Raw genomic sequence first — 21,138 nt, forward strand, 5'->3', positions numbered from 1 at the left:
CCCCATGCTCCTACTCACATGGCTCTCATCTCCACCCGTTTGCATACAGTGCCCAGGGCTCCTGCAGCCTTGGCTTTGTAGTGGAAATAGCCATGTGTGGCATGCATGGATTATTGGTTCCAGGACAGTCGATGACCCCCCCCCCCCCCCCACCACCCACCCCCTGCAAAATAACACCGGTCCAACACACCGTACGTGGTCTTAGAGACCTTGCAGGAGCTCGGAGGGCCTGTCATTAGTGCTATTGAGCATTGCGCCGGGGTGCCGAGTGCCGATTTTGATATTAAATATAAATGACTGAAATTGCGAGGCTTTGCCGGAGAGATATCAGTCACACGCGAAAGCTGAGGATATACTTTTTGTGCCGGCTATTGCCGAAATTCATCTGGAAGCTCCGAACTGCGTTTATGGCGCTATTCGCGCTATAAAAGTTAATTAAAAGGCGCTCTTGCGAAACCGCAGCGCTAGGTACACAGCCCAGGGCGTCTGAAATCTGGAAACGCGGCGTCTCTTTGCCAAGTGTTGACTTCAGCGCGCTGAAACGCCGCTGCGGTGGCGGCCCTGTCCAGTTCTGCCGTCCCGTGCCTCCGTGAAAATGAAGGCAACGTACCACCGCCGGGACATATGGACACGATCAACCCCATCCCAGCACCCAGAATTCCTGCTCCTGCACCATTTGCGCTTCTGAGCACCACTAGGGCGGTGATATACACAGCCTTCCCCCCCAGGATGCTTGTGAGCAAAGGCCTCCATCACATGACCCAAATGAGGGGGGATGAAAACACTGAGCTGGGAGGAGATTATTGTTCTGGAAGCCCAGTCCCTCCTGCTCACGGTGAACGCTCAGCTCTGCTGATAGAAAGCAGCAAGGTCACACCTTTTACTGGATGTTTCCAGGTGAAGTGGTGCGATGAGGTGCGGTGCGGTTCGGTACGACACAGGGGCGCCCTACTTTTGATCATCTCGCACCCAGTATATGCAGGATATATGTGTTATAGCTGATCTTGAGATTTTATTCTGAGTGCGACTAACGTTTGCCAAACGGAGACGCGTGTTTCGTGAGCCGCGGCCCTGCCGCCACGCCTGTTCCTGAGGACCAAGGTGATGACAGGAGGGAGCAGGCCCGGCGAGGCATCCCTTTCGTTCCTCCGCCTGACTTCCAGCCACACACACGGCAGGGCTGTCGGAACGGCTATGTGGCCGTTCGCTGTGCCATACGGGAGACAAAAAACAGTCACACAATGATATAGGTGGGCACATGTTTGCTACCGACACGAAGGGGGGTCTAACAGGGATTACTGCAGCAATTCAATTAAGCACGTTTTAATATTGGGTTTGCACATTACATTTACTTAGCAGACACTTTTCGCCAAAGCAATTTCCAATGAACTCTGTGTAGTGTTATCAGACCAAACACCTTATTCACCGCAGTGACTCACACTGCTAGATACACTACTTACAATGGGTCACTTATCCATACATCAGTGGAACACATGCTCTGTCACTCACACGCTATAGGGGAACCTAAACAGCATGTCTTTGGCCTGTGGGAGGAAACCAGAGCACCTGGAGGAAACCCACACTGTGCAAACTCCACACAGACTGAGCAGGGATCAAACCCATATCCTCTCACACCACCCAGGTGCTATGAGACAGCAGCACTACTTGCTGTGCCACCGTGCCGCCGTGCCACCCACATTAAGATACCTGCAGTGATTTACCCATCTATAAAGCTGGGTAATTTTTAGTGTGTCAGTTCAGGGTAAGTTCCTTGATTTCAGACACTGCAACAACCGTGAGACTGAGCCCTTCTGATTCCCGCCATTATGACATTATTAATGCAAGGGTGCAATGCTTTTATGACCAGACGTTCATGTTCTGTTTGTATGTTGTATGTACTGTATGCATGTGCCTCTATGGCGTTGTGTGTGTTTGTGTGTGTATGTGTGTGTGTCTCCTCGGCCAGGTAGGAGGGCGGTACGCTCGAGAAGAACCTCCCTTTCACCCTACGAAGCATCAGCCTGAGACACGGAGACACCCGCAGACGTCGGCTGTAAATCTAATAACACAGGAAGCCGAATGATCCGCGTCCTCAGGGGGGAGAGACCATTTATGCATAGCTGCAGCCCAGACGTCGACACGTACTTGATTTTTCGGACTTTCTCTATTCATGACCTGTGTTGATGGTTGTCAAATAAACAATGTTTCAACGGGGGGACATAATGTGTGTTTGAGGGCGCCACATAGCGCACGCCGTTCACAAACCACAGCACGTGTGTGTTTCTCTGGCACACGGCGAGGAGGGAGAAGCCCAAGCCCAGCAGAGGGTCTCGATCCGTAATTCCTACGCTGTCTTTTCCCAGCCTTTCCAGGTACAACGAATACCCAGTTGCGGCCTTATGGGAACTACAGGTAAAGTTGTACCGTGGTACAGCGCTGACGCGATATGGCGGAAGGTGTGGAAACGGTACAAACGCAGCAGTTCATCCTCAAAGCAGCTGCAGATCTGCCTTGTACCTTCACGCTGAGGGTGTGAAACAAGGAGAATTTTGGATGATACTACAAGCGCTGAAAAATCACAAGTCTTTCAGAGTTTTTCAGACACGTTTATTTTTATTCGTCATTATTTGTCTGACGCCTTTGTTCAAGGTGACGTATAATATTGGATATGAAACTTTGATGATTTTCCCACATTCTCTGCAGGGTAATTTTTACTATTACAGTGTGGGGTAAATACCTTCCCTACTTTACTTAAGAAGTGTAATGGTGCAGATGATAGAATAGTAGTTAGAGCAACTGCCTTTGGACCTGAAGGTTGCTGGTTTGAATCTCATGTACTGCTGTAGTACCCTTGAGCAAGGTACTTACCCTAAATTGCCCCTATGTATAAATAGGTAAATACTTGTAAATGCCTTAATGATGTAAGACACTCTGTGTCTCATAAAGTGTATGACACCAAAAACCACTCCTGTGGAGGTGTTGGCTCACTGCAGGTCAGGGTGTAGACAGGCAGGAAAAAAGCTTGACAAAGTGCACTCCCCATGGTGGGGTGGGGGGGCTACCAGTGAGCTCATAAAGACATGAGAAAAACACTTGACTGGGATGCTGCCTATTTCTGGGTACAATGTGGCGTAAATCTGAACGATTTCATCCACGTCCCAGGGTCAAGTCTCCTTGCGGAGTTCCTTCTACCATCATGACATCATCAGGAGTAGCAGGTGATATAGGGTTCAGAGCTGTCACATTACAGTCAAAGGGTCTGGATTCAAATGTTTACTCCTGCTGCAGTACCTCGGATTGAGGTACTTACCCTGAATTGATACAGCAAAGATTACCCTGCTGTATAAGTGAGTAAATCATTGTGGGTAGTTCACTATACAAACCTAAAATCTTAAACCACCTTAACATGGCGTGTTTGATATATTTGACATAGCAGATGTCCAATAAACAGTAATGGGTGTTGTTTTTGACATCCTTATACATTTTTTAGTATATATTGGGACAGCTGGTACCCTAGTGGTTAGAGCTACTGCTTTTGACCCCAAAGATTGCAGGTTCAATCCCTATGCTGGCTGTAGTACTGTGGAGCAAGATACTTACCCTCAGTGGCTCCAGTAAAATTACCCAGCTGTATGAATGGGTAAATAACTATAAGCTTGTAGTAATTGTAATATTAACATTTTAAGTTGCTTTGGAGAAACGCGTCAGCTGAAGGAAGTAGTGTAAATGTTATATATAGTTATTATAATAATACAGAGTACAAAACGGGGGCATGGGGGTGCTGCGGGGTTTGGCCGGGTCTTGCTGTGTGGCGGGTCTGGGGTTCAAGTCCCTCTTGGGGTGCCTTGTGGCATCCCATCCTGGGTGTGTCCCCTGCGCCCTGTGTTGCCGGGTTAGGCTCCGGTTCACCGCGACCCCGCTCAGGACAAACGGCTTCAGAGAGTGTGTGTCTATATTAATTATATATAATTATGTATCGTATATATTATAATATATAATATATTTCAAGTGCAAATTCCCAAATGCAATCATTTAGTTTTGAGACGGATGCCAGCAGTGGTCCATTCAAGTGCGGATATGGATTGTGATGGGCACTTCTGGAGCTGATAAGGGACGCCGCCCAATGGGAATAAACCTATTAGAGACAAATCCACAGCAAATTGTTTCTACTCTTAGGATGATGCAGAAAAAAATGTTTTCCTCACATTGTTTTCTTTAACTCAGTCGGCAGATGTATTTATTTGCCTTTTTTTTACTGTATATGAAGCTGGATATTTTTCGAAAGGAGTGCAAGTGCCTGAAACAACAGTGACCCTCCCAGCGACATGGACGTGTCGTTTTGTTACAAAGTCTGCTTCCATGGTTACCCTCATTATTATGCCACATGCTGCTTTTTCTTCCTGTGGAAAACTTGTGCGCTAAGCATGTGCGTGTGAAGACCGCGTTGTGTTTAAAGCGCCTGGGCCCAAAGATTCCTCTGTTTATGCTTCAAGATAACTTTTTTAATAAAATAAATGGCAATTTTACTTGATATCCATTTGCTGCACTGGCAAGAGGGAGGCACTAATGAAAAGCTCACTGTTAAAAGCAGCAGCATAGATGGGCCTTCAAGACGTTACTTCTGTAGAGTCTGAATTGCCAGACAGAGGAATTTTGAGAAATACAGACCCAGCAAAGAAATGTACACATTACTTAAAAAAAACGCTTGAAATATATTGCCTTAAACACCATATTCATTATGGTTCACAATATGATTATGTTAGTTTGACGAATTGGGAGAAATTTGCTTTAAGAAAACTTTCCGTTGGGTGTCCCTAATGGGTTTCTGCCATTTGGGTTTTGTCTCCGATCCAAGACGAGGTAAAGAAAGGGCTCCCTGTTGAGCTGTGGGATGGAGGGTACTAAGTGGGAATTCTGAACTCTGGCAGATGGAAAGGAAGGGTAAAACAAGGAAACGACATGCTGTAGTTAACCGCTAAGGCTGGAGAGGATGCGAACACCATGCTGGAGTAAACCGCTAAGGCTGCAGATGATGGGAATGCCATGTTGAATTGAACCACTGAAATTGAGAGGAATGCCATACTGGAGTAAACTATCAAGGCTGGAGACAATAGGAATGCAATGCTAGAGTCAACTTCTAAGGCTACAGATGATGGAAACTTCATGTTGAAGTAAACTGCTAATGTTGGAGATGGTGGGGCACCATACAGGAGAAAACTACTAAGGTTACTCACATGGGCAATGACATGTTGGATTCACCCACTGAGTTGCAGAGGACTGGAATGGCATGTTGGAGTAAACCCCAAAGGCTGGAGAGGATGGTAGTGTGATTCTGGAGTCAAAATGTAAGGCTAGAGATGATGGGGACACCATGTTGGAGTCAATCTCTAAAGCAAGGATTAATGCTGAGGTCACTGCTGAATTGCTTGAGGTTGAAAGGGGAAGGAAGAGGGAAGATGTCATTTATATAGGTTTTTACTAAGTGATGAGAATCTGCCATTTAGCATCTCGCTTTTGTTCGAGGTTCATCCCAGAGCAGCCAGGATAAGAAATTATGTGTATTTCATTGTAAAGCCAAGAGACTCATATGCAGTGAACCTCCATACTATAAAATGTATCAATCATAAAGGTTTCAAACATTACGCAACCTATCAAACCCACTGTCAAACATGCCAAAATGATTTCAACTAGAGAACATTTGCTATAAAATATAAAATATTAAATCGAAACCGGGAAAGAACTGCTAATATAATCGATTTAGAGCGCCACTCAAATCATGGCTGGATTTCATGTTAATAGTGACTTTTTGTTTACCTTGTAGTGCTGCTCAGGTGTTTCTCAGCCCACCCCTCTGTGAAAACCTACCTGACTGGAGCCCGGGTGAACCTGGAGGTTCTCAGCAATGTTCTCCTTGACCGTTTCCTCTAGACCCCTTCACAGTCTTTATGGTCTGCCAGCTTAGAAGGATACTGATATCAATTTAGGACAATGAAAAGTAATTAAGCAATTTAATTCCATACCATCCTCCACCTCAAGAGAATTTGTAGACATTAACATTTTACCTCCTGAAGTTCCCCAGGAGGAAAATAAAGTATTAGAGACAGGGGGTGATGGGGGAAGGGGGTTTACATTGATAATACCAGCCAGAAGGGGTTCCTTTCCACTCTGAGCATGGCCAGGCTCCCAGGGTCTCAGCAAGGTTCCAAGCCCCACTCGTATGCTTGACGCTGCTCAGCTGAAATTGAGTTCTGGCGGCCCGGCAACTTGTATCTCCAAACGACGTCATCGTCAGTTCTAATGGGCAAAAAACGTTGGTCTGACCACATTTCCCGCTCCTATTACCGACTTTAGTATTCAATGTCGGTTACTGGCTATCATCACGGCGGAGAAAAACTCCCCGTCTGATGAGCCTTTCGTGTTGCATCCTGGGAGTCATTTTCTCGTAACTGTTGCCACATGTTCAGCATCGCTGGTAGCCTTTGCCACTGGTCTGCTGTAGAAGTGAGGTCCCTTTAGCCCAGAAGGAAATTTCTCTTAGCGCTCATCTTTATGCATTATTGGCTCGTTAAGTGATTAATGAGATTCTCTGGTGTCACTGTGCGCTTTTCTGGCCCACGTGTGTACGGCTGTGTGTCCGTGCATGTCGAGACATGTCCGACTAATGCAGGCACAGAGTCCCTATTGTGAATCCAAGGCTCCGACTGATTAAGATTCTTTTTGGATCTTCTGCTTTTTTTGTATCTGGACTGGAGATGACGGGTAACATCTCGCCTTGTTTCGTTCCTTTGGGGAGGGCCAGGTCATTAGCATAACAATTGGATCTGGGCGCAGGCTCCCAGCGGTCATGTGATAAGCAGCAAGCCCTGGGCTCGGGCCCATCAAATGCTAATCGTCGCAGCTGGGCTGCCCAGGGATGAGCGGAAGGGGCCGGGGGGCCAAACTGGGGGACCAAGGCATTGTCCAGGAGGGTACTGACTATTACCAATGCAGCTGGCAAAGATTGCGCCACAGTGCACGAATGTAAATCTCGGTAACAATGGTGCGGGCCGACGCCCCTAAGTGGTCCCGCCTACCTGCACCTGGTTGGACAGACGGCTGAATGACGGCCATTGTAGCCGAGGCCTAGACAAAAGTCCTGTGTTCCCGCTCTGCTGTTGCTGATTGAGACAAAGTGCCGACAGTTCGAATCTGATCACTAGCTAGCAGATGCAAGACAAACAGCAAACAGCAACACGTATAAAGCGAGATGTTTACATACTGTACGTTTTACGTTCTTTCAGAAGTTATTGAAGAATATGGTAGTATATGCTTTGCGTTGGTCTGGGTAATGAAAATTACAATTGCGACATAAGCGGAAGATTGTTTCACTTCACTGTTCTTCTGAAAAGCAAATTTACGATTCGATATGGTGAAATGGTGCGAAACATCAACTCTAAGAACATTACTGGAAGGAACATAGGCAGCAATACATATATGTAACCTCCGTTAGGGATTGTTTTCATTTTAATTGGACCTCTCTATTTACACCTTTTTCCAAAGCAATATGGAGTGTGAGGTTTGTAAGTTAAGCTAACAGTGATTTGCCAATGTATACAGTAGGGTAATTTTTACCACATCTCTATCAATTCAGGGTAAGTACCATGATCATGTATTCTACGGCAGAAGAGGGTTTAAACCCAGGATCTTTAAATGGAACAAGTAAGAAGCACCATTTTATTGGGATTGTATTTAAGGCGGCCCAACCACACGGGACAGGAACAAACAACCCCAAAAGCTTGTTGTCATGTTGAACTCATAGGCACTGAATAGCATGAATAGCAGTTTAAATATCTTTTCAGAAATTATGTTATGAGTGCATTATACAACTGCAGAAGCTGGACCAAAGTTATGACGATTCCATTACCCAGTTTTGGGTAAAACGGAATAATTTGTGCTATAACATACATTAGGACAATCCACCAAATGTACGTTTTTAAACATAGTTGTAACACATGCACGTGTTCCCTCTGATTCTCTGGCACCTTGTTTACCACACTCAACGAAAGGGGCAGGAGCATCCATTCAGCACTGGCACAATCGGTCACCCCCTTGGAGGAATGCACCCATCCGACACCCCCGACCCCCCAAAAAAAGATACAAAGCTTGGCCTGGGGTGGGAGTTGCGGGTCCAATGATGAACTCATTTCCAGTGTTTGCGCACAGCATGCTGCCTGTCATTAATAATCCAATAAAGGGCTCTTTATGAAGGCCGTGCCACTTGCTGGCGCCGCTCGACGCTTTTGGCGGACCTCCGTGTGCCGCAGCTGGGAGCGAGCGGTGCCCGGCGACAATGGGAACGAGTGGCGCACCCCCCACACGTACCCTAACCCCCCTACCCTACCCCTTTCACCGAGTGCAGAAAGGGCCGCTTTGTTGACCACAGGTGTCCAGACGCGTCTTGACCAAGCGCGTTTTGCACTCGTGGCTCATTATGTATGCGTCACACAACCCGAAATTCATGCACTTCCTGTCTGGGAGCTGAAACAGACCTGTCACACACATATGCACAATACACACAAATGCTGTTTGATGAACTCCCCTGTGCATCCCAACCCACCTGACCTCCCTCATACATGCACCAGGAGCGTGTTGCACTTTACAGAGGAAATACTACGGTGCACTGTGGTATTTGTAGATAGTCAATATGACAAACACATCTTTCAATATGAGGTGCTTTGGAGAAAAGCACCAAATAAATTAGTAACTAGTTTAAATGGTAGAATTTCACTTACCATACTGTCTTTCTGTTCCAGGGATACTGGGAAAGGTGCTTTGAGAAAGTAAATCTCTTACCCTGCAACACTTGCCTGCTTTGAGTCTCAGATTGCAACGTCATCCAGTCTGTCCTGAAACTGCAATCAGACCCCTCAATGCGGCATGTAGACAGGATTACACAATCACCGCTCCCTCGAAAGGGAACCAGCCAGTGACAGTAAGCGAAACCTAACCGAAACTGCATCTTTCAGTCGGGTGGTTTTAGCCTGGGTAAGTATTGGGTGGCTCACGTCATAAGCCCACTTCAAAATGTGTCATTTAAAATGCATAAATGACACATCGTCAAAAGACACATTTCTGAACCACTTGTCCCATACGGGGTTGCGGAGCCTACCCGGCAACACAGGGCGTAAGGCTGGAGGGGGCGCACACAGGACAGGACGCCAGTCCACCGCAAGGCACCCTAAGCGGGACTTCAGCTCTAGACCCACCGGGGAGCAGGACCTGGTCCAACCCACTGCGCCACCGCGCACCCCTCGTCAAAAGACATTTGTTATTTAATTTAATGAGCAGGCCTTTGACTGCATACATTTGCTCAAGTAAACAACCAATTACTTTACTTTATTACTGCCATGAGGTGGGGGGGGGCAGGCGGTAGCAACCAGGGTGACAAATGGACCTTCACACACAGTGAATTAATACATATGAGTTTGATTTTGGATTGTGTGTTGGAGGAATGCATGTAAATGTTTAGTTGAGGACAGCTTTGAGATTGATATAGGGAGTTAGTCTGTTGGGATGGGGCTGGGTGAGCAGTGGGGCTGGAGGAGGGGTTAGCAGAAGAGTTAGCGGTGGGGTTTACAGTAGTGGTGCGATTAGAGATGGGGTTAGTGGTGAGATCAGCGATGGGGTTAGAGGTGGGATCAGGAATGGCGCTAGAGTGGGATCAGCGATGGAGTTAGTAGTGGGATCAGCGATGGGGTTAGTAGTGGAATTATCAGTGTGGTTAGAAGTGAGATAAATCTACAGTTGTACAGTTAACAGGAAATTTAGAAATCTCTGTTGGCCCAGAGACTCCTGCTGGCATGTATACCACTTGTCACCCCCCTCAAAAAAAATTAGTCTCCAGGCCCTAAACTGTGCTCACCAGGACATCACCGGATTTAGAAAAGGACAAGAAGAATCGTTGGTGCTGGACTGTGGCCCCAAAGGAAGTTTCACTATTGCATGAACTCAAGAAGGTCTCAGAGTTCTATAGCTGTCATTTCAACCCCTTGATTATCTGTTTATATGATGCCTTTGTCCTAAGCAACTGACAATGTGAGTTTTAGGCATCCAGCTACCTACACTGATATGGGGTTAAAATCGCACGGCAATAGCTTGTCTATGGCACCTGCAGTAACTATGATCCATAGCCCATTTTAGGAGCAGAAGTGGGTTTACTAAGCTTCTCTTCAGCTGGTAGAGTAGTGGTTAGAGCTGCTGCCTTTGGCCCCAGAGGCCAAGGGTTTGAACCCAACCTTCAGCTGTCCTACCCTTGAACAAGGTTGTTACCATAAATTGCTCCACTAAAATTACCTAACTGTATAAATGGGTAAATAATTGCAAGCAGCTTAACATTGTAAGTCACTTTGGAGAAAAGCATCAGCTAAATGAGTAAATGTTTATGAAATACAAGTCATGCTAAAGAACATATGGGGTAAATGGAGAGAAGTGACTCTGGAGAAGAGCATCTGCCAGATATAGAGAACCTGGATGTCTAAATGTGACACCTAAACCAAGCACCTGCAATGGACAAGGACATTCAGCATCTCCCATTTAATAGTTGATAGTTAACATACATAAATGGCATCCTTGTGCGGAAAACACAGAAAATATTTAGGAAATGCTGAGAAAGAGAGGAAATGCATATTAAATTGTGGACTGAGTTGATCTACCGTGTTTGAGAACCGCATGTCTGCACCTCACCATCTCCTGATGAAATGCACTTCGGTTTGTTCGGAGCTGTGCGCCAATTTGGAGAAAAGCGTATCCTTAATGAATAAATGTAAACGTAAATGTTAACAAGTCACCACAGAATGGCATTAAGACCATTTGGACCTGCAGGCCTTTAATCTATATGAAGCTGCTTCAGAACTTGCTGAGTTACACAAAAAGGTGGTGGGGACCAAAGAAGTGTTTTCTAAAACTGTGCTTCCCTGTTTTGCTCCGCTCCGTGTAAATGGAGCATCGCTTGGGTCCCGGCAGCGGGCCAGGCCTGACGCCACGGGGCCACTCAATGGCCTCTTTCACTGCGGAGCGGCCGGATCGAGCGAGGCGGCCGGAGCGGAGCTCCACGGGATTTACGTCTCCCGGACCGGGCGGTCGACCCCCCCCCCCCCGCCGCACCTCGCGTCCACTGCCTCCCTGGCCACATCTAGGTCTGGGCAGGCCTGGCTGGCGATAAAAGCGGGTGCGGCCCACCCTGCTGGAGGAGGCTGTTGGAGCCCCAGGGGTCTCCCATGGCAGCCCCCAACCTCGGACCACCATCCTCAGCCAGGCCTGTTTGTTGACAGAGGGCTCAGAAAAATGTGTACAGTAGGTGGTACGGTACATTTTAACGCACACAGGAAATATCCCCCCCATTTTTTGGGGGTCCTTATTTATATGTTTGATTTAGCGCTGCTTAAAAAGACATTTATACACGGGAGTGATGATTAGAACCTATGTGCTGTAGGATCACCCAGTGGCTAATCTCAAAGTTTAGCTCACATGGAAAAAAAACAAACAAACACAGCAGAAGAAAGAGGGAAAAAATAATATTTTAAAACCTCAGATGTCTTCATGGTGGCCAGCTGGTGAGGTCAAGGAGTTGGAGGTTTGGGGTGAGGAAAACGGATGGTGTTTCGGCTGAAAGTACGTTGCTATCTCCAATCCCGGTGAAGAGGCCGGAGCTGAATGCATGGCCCAAACTCACGTTCCCCTCCATTTAAGAACCCAGAGAACGGAGGAAAATTACTGTTACACTGTACTTTCGGACAGCCTGGATGCTGACGGCAGCCAGGCAGGCACCGAAAGCACGTCAAACACATGCAAATGAGCTTGCACATATTATTGCGCTTGCCATCATTTGTGTTTTTTCAACGGGTGAGTGGGAGCTGGAGTAATAGAGCAGAAATTATGCAGGCGTGACAGTGGAATTATTATTATTATTATTATTATTATTATTATTATTATTATTATTATTATTATTATCTGTCATGATTTATCTGCCAACTTTCTCCAAGGAGGCTAGCTGGATATTTAAATTGGCAATAATTTACCCATTTACACAGCAGGCTAATTTTGCCAAATTAATTGAGGTAAGAGTCCTGATCAAGGGTGCTATGCCTACAACAGGGGGTTGAATCCAGGTCTTCCACTGGCAAGGCAATAGGTTTTACCCCTCTGTCAAACACTGCCCCAGGTAATGATAGTATTGCTGTAATGTGTGAAAATGAGAACACCGTTAACTCTCCATAGCGAAGAACAATAAACCAGACAGAACGCAGCTTTTTACTGAGTGAAAGCACCCCATAATAAAGTAATGCAGGCGTAGGGAGACTCAGCTGAGCATGTCACAAGCTCAGCTCATTTGTGTTGGATCTGTGGTTTGGAAATGCCCTTCTGACCTGTTGGGAACCCCATTTATTGGCCTTGGCTGCTCCATTCATCCAGGTGGTGGGGGTGGCAGCCAGGGAGGAGCACAGGGTGCATGTAATGAGACCTGGGTGGGATCAATTGAGATGTGACCCACCCCCACTCCCGATTAGCCCTTCCTCCTTTGTTGGAAACGTGTAATGATGGGCACTGAGTCTGGATTTTATGATCCCATCCTAACACCCCCAGAGAAGAATGGGTTTCAGCTTCTTATGTAGGGTATTGCCACCCTCAGGGGGCATCTGGATAGATGGTGAGGAGGTGGTGGTGGTGGGAATGGAAGCCCAGCTCCCATTCTTCCTGCCATGTTGCTTCCTGGTTTCTCAGCTGCTGTGGGTGGTGCTAATTACCCAGCAGGCACTGGCACAACCATCAGCTTTCTTGCTGGGAAATTTCACTCTACAAAATTTGCTGTAATGACCCAGCCCCCACACCTGGAGCCACATCCACCCAGTTCTCCCCTTTGGATTTTGATTCTGTTCCCTCAGCTGAAGCACTAATTTCATTGACAAACTCTTGAATATATTACCTACTAGGTTCTGCTTTCTACGTCTTCTTCATATTGACTTCCAGTGACCATGTTTATAGAGTTACCACGTTGATATTGACCCTTGTTGACCACACAGATACTCCAGAATGTTCTCTCCTCCACTGGTGTACTTAGCGTTGAAGGGGTTGTGTCCACTCTCATGTTGAATGAGTCTATGAATTTGGTTGGATGAGACGTCCACCTCTCATCGTTCTTGAAACTTTTCCAATCATCAGCGTCTTCTCAAAAGGATCCAGACTTTTCATGTGTCCAAAAGTATGACAGCCTTGGTTTCATCATTTGTGTTTCCAGTGGGAGATCTGGTTTGATTGCACCCAACGTCCATCTGTTTTTCTGTTCGGCTGTCCATGGTGGCCTTCAACATCTCCTCCAGTTTAATTATTAATAAACCATTCAATACCTATATTGGACTTCCATTTAAATTGGTTTGTTTCACCCCCCCTTTCTCGATTATCCCACCTTCATGCCTGTTTAATGAAGACTATACTATATTTATATTTCCAGACTAAAGCTTCAATGTGCATGTCACTCCAAGATAAAATTTTAAAAATGAAAGCAACCATGGAGCAATCTCCTCAGTGATCTAAGGAATGAAAAATTCTGGTGGAGAAGCTGAAAAGCTGTTGAAGATAATGGTGCTCAGGGTTTGTATTGCAGCACCAGAATAAAGAGAAAACATCAGAAGAGATGATGCAAGTGCGTGTCGCCGTGCCCCTGCCTCCGAGCTCACGCTCACTTCCTGTTTTCCTCAGGCTCGCTGAAGCACAGCGCCGGTCGCCCCGCCGTGCTGATGTCAGCCGGGTTCGAGCCCGTCGCGGAGCGAGTGACCTCATGCACACGTTGCCCAAAGAGCTACTGCAGAACTTCCTGTGCGTTTTGTTCAGCGCTCGTGTGACATTGCCTTTGCTGGTCCACACAGCCTAAGTCCTGAAGGTAAAAACCACCTGCGGGTTAAAGCTTAGAAGTATCTCAGGATTGTAAATGGTTCATTTTTTGCATATTTATGTGTTTTGTCTGAATGAGCATCTGTTTTGTAAGATTCCTTGTGCAACTCTACTCGCCCATTAATGTTATTTTGTAGGAGTAATTTTGCCTACTAACTAATTATTTCACCTTCATAAACCTTTTAAACTACATATAAAATTGCTTTTTTTCAGTAACCTGGGCAAAAACTCTATTAATTTGAGAAATAACTAAGTCACTAATGCTTTTACCCACCGTGACTTCTATTTCTACCCATTCATCACTTGGTCTTTTACAGTACCAGTTTGACTTGCCTGTTTTGCTCAAGGGTACAACAGTAGGACCCCTCCTGGGCCTTGAACTGGTAACCTGAGGGTTAGAAGTTCATACCCTTAACCACTACACTCCCTTCTGCCAGTGGTCAGTAACTTTAAAATAATTATTTACACTTACACTGTGCCCTTATTTCTGGGGAATTATTATTGTTATTATTATTATTATTATTATTATTATTATTAAATGCTATTCACCATGACCATCCGAAACAAACATCTGGGTTTGAATTCCACCTCCTACTGTAGTATCCTTGATTGAGGTTCTTACAATGAACTGATACAGTAAGAATACCCTGCTGTATGAATGAGAAAACCAGTGGAAAGTTGATTATCTAACATTACACGTTGACTCGTATGAAGGAATCCGGTAAATAATGGTTACTAATAATTAAAATGAGGCTGATGAGAAAAAACAACAGGAGAGAATGAGAGGAACACACATTATCCACACATTAGGAAATGAGAGGTCTTAATTGTACCAGTTTGCAAAGTTTCTCTAATTTAAATGTTGACATGCTAATTAATTAATAGTTCAGAATACTTTATTGAACAATTCAGCAATCACTTAACACGCTTCTGTAGGAACTGGCAATCAAGTCAATTTGGCAGCTATAAAACAATGTATTTCACCATTCTTTACCATTTGCTCAACAGTAACCAGAGGAAACCCCGGCTCCTAACGGATGGATGGCAGATCCGAACCCCGCTTCGTTATTTCCTGACTCGAATTTGTGAACAAATTTCAAAGGTGAGTATTTAGTACCGCCTAACAATCAAAGGCTCGTTACTCGTGCCGTTTTCACTGCTAATTTGACATGAATTCTACTGTAGAAAAGTATATAAACCAAGAGGGGAAAAAAACCTGAGCAAAAAAAAACATCCGGATGGCGATGAGGCACTTAGTCGCTATTGTTTCCTTGTTTACATGAACATCTTACCTAATGGTTGCTCAGGGATTATTTGGGTTTCGTTTACTTTGCAAACAAACATCATTTCCCACCTCATAGAGCAGCAGGGAGGTGAATGGGGGAGGGGAATTGGTCAACGGTGCCCCTATTGGTGACTTGTGGTAGTGCAGCGCAGCAGTGCAGGCCTTACCTCCATAAGAAACCCACGTCAGGGTGGACGTTGGCGGTTTGTGCTAGACCAGACGTGCCGTTCCGACCGCGGCATGGGGTGGGTGGCGGGGGTGGCTATTCGCCACATGGAGGGAATTAGGGTTCATTTTTCTTGTTCTGCACTGGGCACCCCCTCTGCCCCCCCCCCACCACCACCACCACACCTGCAATAACATTGTGTCTGCGCGCCGACGGCGGCTATGCTAACTGGCCTGTGGTGGAGTGCTTGGCATGTGTCTTTAGTAATAATCCTCACATGCATGTGTGTAACACACGCACCCACCACACACACACACTCACGCGCTGCCAGGCGTGTCCACGTTTGTACACTATGCCATGACTGCATTCCGCAGCATCACTATATTGTGAAAAAATTGAATTTTTTTTAAAAAAAAATCAACATCTTTATTCTATGACAGCCTGAAAAGGAGACGAATCAGTGCTTATTGACATGCTTGTAACAACTGCTTTGCTAGTGATAAGTGGCTGGCTGGATGGTTGATTAACTGACTGCTGGGTGTGGTTGGTCAGGGGGTGTGGTGGTACAGCGGGTTTGACCGGGTCCTGCTCTCTGGTGGGTCTGGGATTCAAGTCCTGCTTGGGGTGGCTTGCGATGGACTGGCGTCCCATCTTGGGTGTGTCCCCTACACCTCCAGCCTTGCGCCCTGTGTTGCCGGGTTAGACTCCGTTTCACCGCAACCCTGCTAGGGACAAGCGGTTTCAGGCAATGTATGTGTGGGTTTTGTTGTATAAGGGACCCTGGCCTGGGCTCAGTCAGGTGTTCCATTAACTACTTTCAAAACCCTACGGCTGAGAGATATGGCTGGAGATGGTGCTAATTCTGTGGTCCACGATGACCAGGGTTGAGAATCGACACTCCCATGTGTCGAATGGATCGAATCAATAGAAAGGCAGGGTGGACACATAGGGGTGTGGCCCGTTACCATGGAAGCTGAAGGTTCCTGTGACAAATCTGAGTCCAACTGTAGAGACCCTAGTCAAGGTTCTTGGATTGGAGACCCTGGACTGATAGAGTAAGAATCCTGTATAAATGGGTGAATCTATATCAAGTTGATTATGTAATACAGAAGGCATCTTGGACAAAGGAGTCTGATGTAAAAAAGGTTTATAATACATTTTAGCCTTTGCATTACAATCAATCTCCTATTTGAGCGTGTCTGAGGTCACAAGGACAATAAAACCATATTATGCAGTCGGGTGTTTCCTGCAGTGTGAGGATAAAAGACAGGTTTTCTGCTGCTGTTCCCCCCTCAGGAGAACGTCCCTGCCTCAAGCCCCTCCCCACACATTTCCGGATCAATTAGTGGCGAAGGTCACCCGTTATGCATGTCCTGCATTAATGTGAACTTTGGCTTTTGGTTCTCCCTGGAGAAACTGCACCACACGGAGTGAATCGTGACCCCGAAACTTCTCATACCCCCCGCTCAGCATCGCCTCCTAGTGGACAGAGCAATGGCAGCGGTTCCGGTCAAGTGGGGGGCATAGTAGTGGAGAGCAGTGATTGAGGATCTGAGCTTTGTCACAATGCGTGATAAGGGAGTTTTCAAAGGAAACGCTTCTTTAGATTTCCAGCGATACTAATGGGCCACAAATTAAGTCTATACAGCTCATCAGAGCAGCAAGTGGAATAAAGGTTGGTTTTGTACTCACAGGACTTAGGTTTGAATCCCTGCTCCTGCTATGGTACCCTTGATCAAGGTACTTGCCCTGAAATCATACAGTAAAAATTGCCACACTGTATAATTTTATACTTGCAGTATATATATATATATATATCACTGTAAGTATCTTACATTAAGTTCCTGGGCGGTCGGAGAGATTCAAACAGATTCGGTCTACATGGAATTGGCGTGTACTCGTCATTTTTGTGGGGGTTTGTAATGTAATCTTCTAATGAAGACAAGCATGGCGATATGGTTCTGGGTCAAACAAATATCAATGACAGTTTTTTTGTTTCTATGATCCCAGCCATCGTTTCCAGTCTCAGCCTTGGAGGGACGCTAGGGATGTTGTACTTCTATATTTGAAAAAAGATGGGGGGAGGAAAAAACAACCCAAAATACGTATATTAAATAAGTGCGGTTCAAAGATGAGGAAGGCCACACTTTTTGAACTTTTTGTAAAGCGATTAATTATTAGATTTATGTTAAGAATGCAGTTTTTAAAAATTAAATGTGGACTGGCATACAGTTGGGACAGGTGCTCAAAGCGTGTGCGTGGGTGGGTGGGTGGGTGTGTGGCTGTATAATGCTTTGGGGGTTGATTACATCTCAGCCTCCATCCCCGCCCCCACTCCCGACACTGTGTATTTCGCCAGGCTGTGTCAGGCAGTGACAGCGGGTACAGACAACGGCCCAGTGGCTCCAGGGTGGTGGACAGTGACCACACTGTGCAGACTTCATCCATCATCCCCACAGATTATTTTTATTTTTTGATCCCCCCAGTGACTCCCACCAATTAGGAAGGACTTAGGGAGGCGACGCGTGTCTCAATCGCCACCGATCTCGGCCATGTCCCCGGCCCCCTTCCCTCGTGTCAGCATGGCGCTGGACTGAGGTGAATATATTTTTTTATTTTTTGACTATTTCAAGGGGCGATGGGCAGCCTGCGTGTGCGAGCAAGCTGCTTACGGAGGGGAGCTGGCCCCCTGCCCGCCTGGGACAACTGACCCTGAAGGTTCCTCCTCTCACCCCCCCACCCACCCCAGTGGTTTTTCATGCACGCGCTTTTCCCCTCGCCGCGGCTAAAAGGCTCCGAAGGGTGGAAAGCCAAATATTTTCTTTCGCCTCCTGGACGCCAGGTTGCATAAAAGGTTCCACAAGCGTTTGCATCAAACCTCAACTGTCGAAACCACAAATTCGTTTTTTTTTTTTTTTTTTTTTTTTTAAAAACTGTAAAAAGCAGCCCCCACCAGAAACGAAGGAGATTTCCATTCACTTGATTCTTATAAATTTAAATGAACTGAAAAGATCTGGTTTACTCCCAAAAGGAAAACACCGAGTTAAATATATTATGTGTCCCTGTGCACATGATTGCCTGTGCGCGCGCGCCTATGCGTGCGCGCGCATGTTTTTCCGTGTTCGCACATACGTGCGTCTTCAAGCACGTACAGATCCTACATATCATGCTGCTCATTAGAGCAGCTCCAAACAGCAACGTGAAGCTCTCACTTCATCTGAACTGATACTTTCACATTTCATTATACAGTGAAACAATTTCTCCAAAAATATGCTGAAGTGAAAACTAAAAAAGTGTGTATTTATGTTTGCATACATGTATATAGACATTATATGTGTATTTTTTCCCCTGCCACTACAATGTGTAATTTGGTTAATGTGATTCAATTCAATTAACACTGATCAATGTTATCGATTGTGGTGCTTATGCATAGTCCAGTCATCCTATAGTGATTTTTTTTTTTAAAATTTTTTCCTCAGTCCATCTGTGCAGGTGACCTTTGGGGGAAAGGTCATGTTTGGGGTCAGGGACACAGGTGGCCCCGGGGCAGAGGAAGCACATGTGGAAGTAGGCCCCCTGGAGGCAGGGCAAACTCCCCTCAAACCCCTCCCCCCATCCTGGTTTACACATGTAGCCATCTTCTTAATGTCCCTCGAAGTATGCTTGAGGGTGACTCTGGGACTGGAGGTGATGAACAGAGGTGTACATATTGTGATACTGACCTCCATGTTTCATTGGGTCTTCCTTTGTGAACCAGAGCACAGTGAAATAGATTGGGGTATGGAAGGAGGCGGGGCGTTGAGGTAAGTCCCGCCCCTTTCTGCCAATAGGAATAATTACAGGTTTTCTCACTTGTTACAGGAACTCTGACTCATAACTGCAAAGGAAGGGGGGTGCAGCATACTTTAATCAGCTGGCTGGAAAGTCAATAGAGGACATTCTGTTCTGCGCAGAGATGGACCGATAGACATGCGTATATATATATAAACGCTATAATATTAAATATAGCTGATCAGTTAGTGCTCCTTTATCATATATTAAATAACATCAAGTATCAGATGTTCTACATAGACCAGTGGGTATCAGTAGTAACCAGTGGACTTCAATGCCTCGTTAAAATCTGCTGTACTACCACTGATTAAAGTTCCTACCCCAAATTAATACAGTAAAAATGACCTATCTGTATAAAGGGGTAAATCACTGTAAGGAACATAGTTTACAAACCTTACATTGTAAGTCACCTTGCAGAAAAGCATCAAATAATGGTCCAATGACACTTTCATATAGATCCACAGTATTCCATAATGTACTGTACAATCAAAAAGGTATCATCATAAATAAATTTAATTCAGGAGGTGTCAAAGTTTTTCTTGAGCACAAATATGTTCAAGTGCCAGTTTAGGAAGCAATGTTATATAAGCGCGTGTTTGGCAGTGGGTATATTTACAACACACCCCCAGGACTGAAGAGCCCGGAGGGGCAGCACGAGCCAGTGCTACACTTGGAATAGCCCAGGAAATGCCATTTATACCACTTACAACTTTTTTTTTTTTTTTGCATTCCTCTCACTTTATAATGTCAGTCATACAAAGAGCTCCCAGTATTCCTGCCAGTGCCCTTCCAGTGGAAACACACAGGAAAAACAAGATAAAATGGGAATAAAACTCCAGAATATCTGGACAAAGGCAACGTCTTCATTGTGTTGACTGTCCTTAAACTATTCTCCCTAATCCTGTAACATATTATGTGAATGATCAGCAGGCGGAGCAGTGGTTAGAGCTAAAACTGAAGGTTCCAAATTTGACTACTTGTACAATACCCTTGAGCCAGGTAATTACCCTGAATTGATATAGTAAAAATTACCCAGGTGTAAAAATAAAGCACTATATGTACAGTAGCTTAGTGTACAAATCTTCTTTGAAAATCATCTTAAATTTAGCCATGATACTTTCCAGCAAAAATCCACCAGTAAGTGAAATATTGTATTGCAAAGTAGAGTCATGAATGCTTCTGGAGTGGAGATGGTGTGAATACATTAGTTTTGTACCTGGCACTAAAGATTAATTTATACCATATTTATATATGAACATTTTGGATCAGGCCTCACACAGGCCAGGAGCAAAGCATTCCTGGTTACCCAGCCCTCCCTGTTATGTTATTCCCCCACATCTGTCTTGTTTATTCTTGGTTCAGGGTGCAATTAGTGACGGTAGGCCTCATGACCAAGGCGGACACATCGGCATAATTATTCACGACCCTCGAGTGATCCCTACTGTTTGGGCAGAGTGCTGTGATTAGCATGATAAATTATTCCAAGGTTCAAAGTTCATAGTGGCAGTATTTTTTTCCTGTGATTTTGGCAAACGTGAGTTGGATGCCAACGGACGGATACGTCCCAACGAATAACTGGCCGGAAATGGAACTCGAGTTATTGGACAGACCACACACGAAAGACATATGTGTGTACATGCAGTCCCTCGTCAGTTTTTAATGATTTTAATGATGATTTTCAGGTTTCCTTCAATGAAACATTCTTCCTCTCTTGATATCATCCTCCCATTACCTGCCACTTGTTCACTGTCATGTGGTGCTGGACTCTTGCTTCAGATGGGAATGTTGAACTTTGACATAATGCCTGTTGGGTTGGCAAAAGCGCCCATTCTTTTTCTCACACACACATAGTGTCACACTAGCCTCTCCAATTTCAACATTAACAGAAGAACTATAGTGGAAATGTTGGCATGATTACAGCAAAGTAGAA

At 45.5% G+C, this 21,138-nt stretch overlaps 1 protein-coding gene and 1 long non-coding RNA gene across 2 annotated transcripts in view; one reads left to right on the plus strand and one right to left on the minus strand.

Moving 5' to 3' along the window:
• Window positions 1–21,138, plus strand: part of LOC108930258 (zinc finger protein 420-like) — a 1,123,701-nt gene that overhangs the window by 459,130 nt on the left and 643,433 nt on the right. The gene's annotated exons all lie outside the window — the stretch shown is intronic.
• LOC108930248 (uncharacterized) lies at window positions 5,876–8,850 on the minus strand. The gene is made up of 3 exons (XR_001965829.1): window positions 8,772–8,850; window positions 6,141–6,294; window positions 5,876–5,957 (listed from the first exon to the last, which is right to left on the minus strand). It is a non-coding gene; the product is annotated as an uncharacterized LOC108930248 (long non-coding RNA).

This window comes from Scleropages formosus, chromosome 1, assembly GCF_900964775.1.
Source record: "Scleropages formosus chromosome 1, fSclFor1.1, whole genome shotgun sequence".
Classification (NCBI taxonomy): Eukaryota; Metazoa; Chordata; class Actinopteri; order Osteoglossiformes; family Osteoglossidae; genus Scleropages; species Scleropages formosus.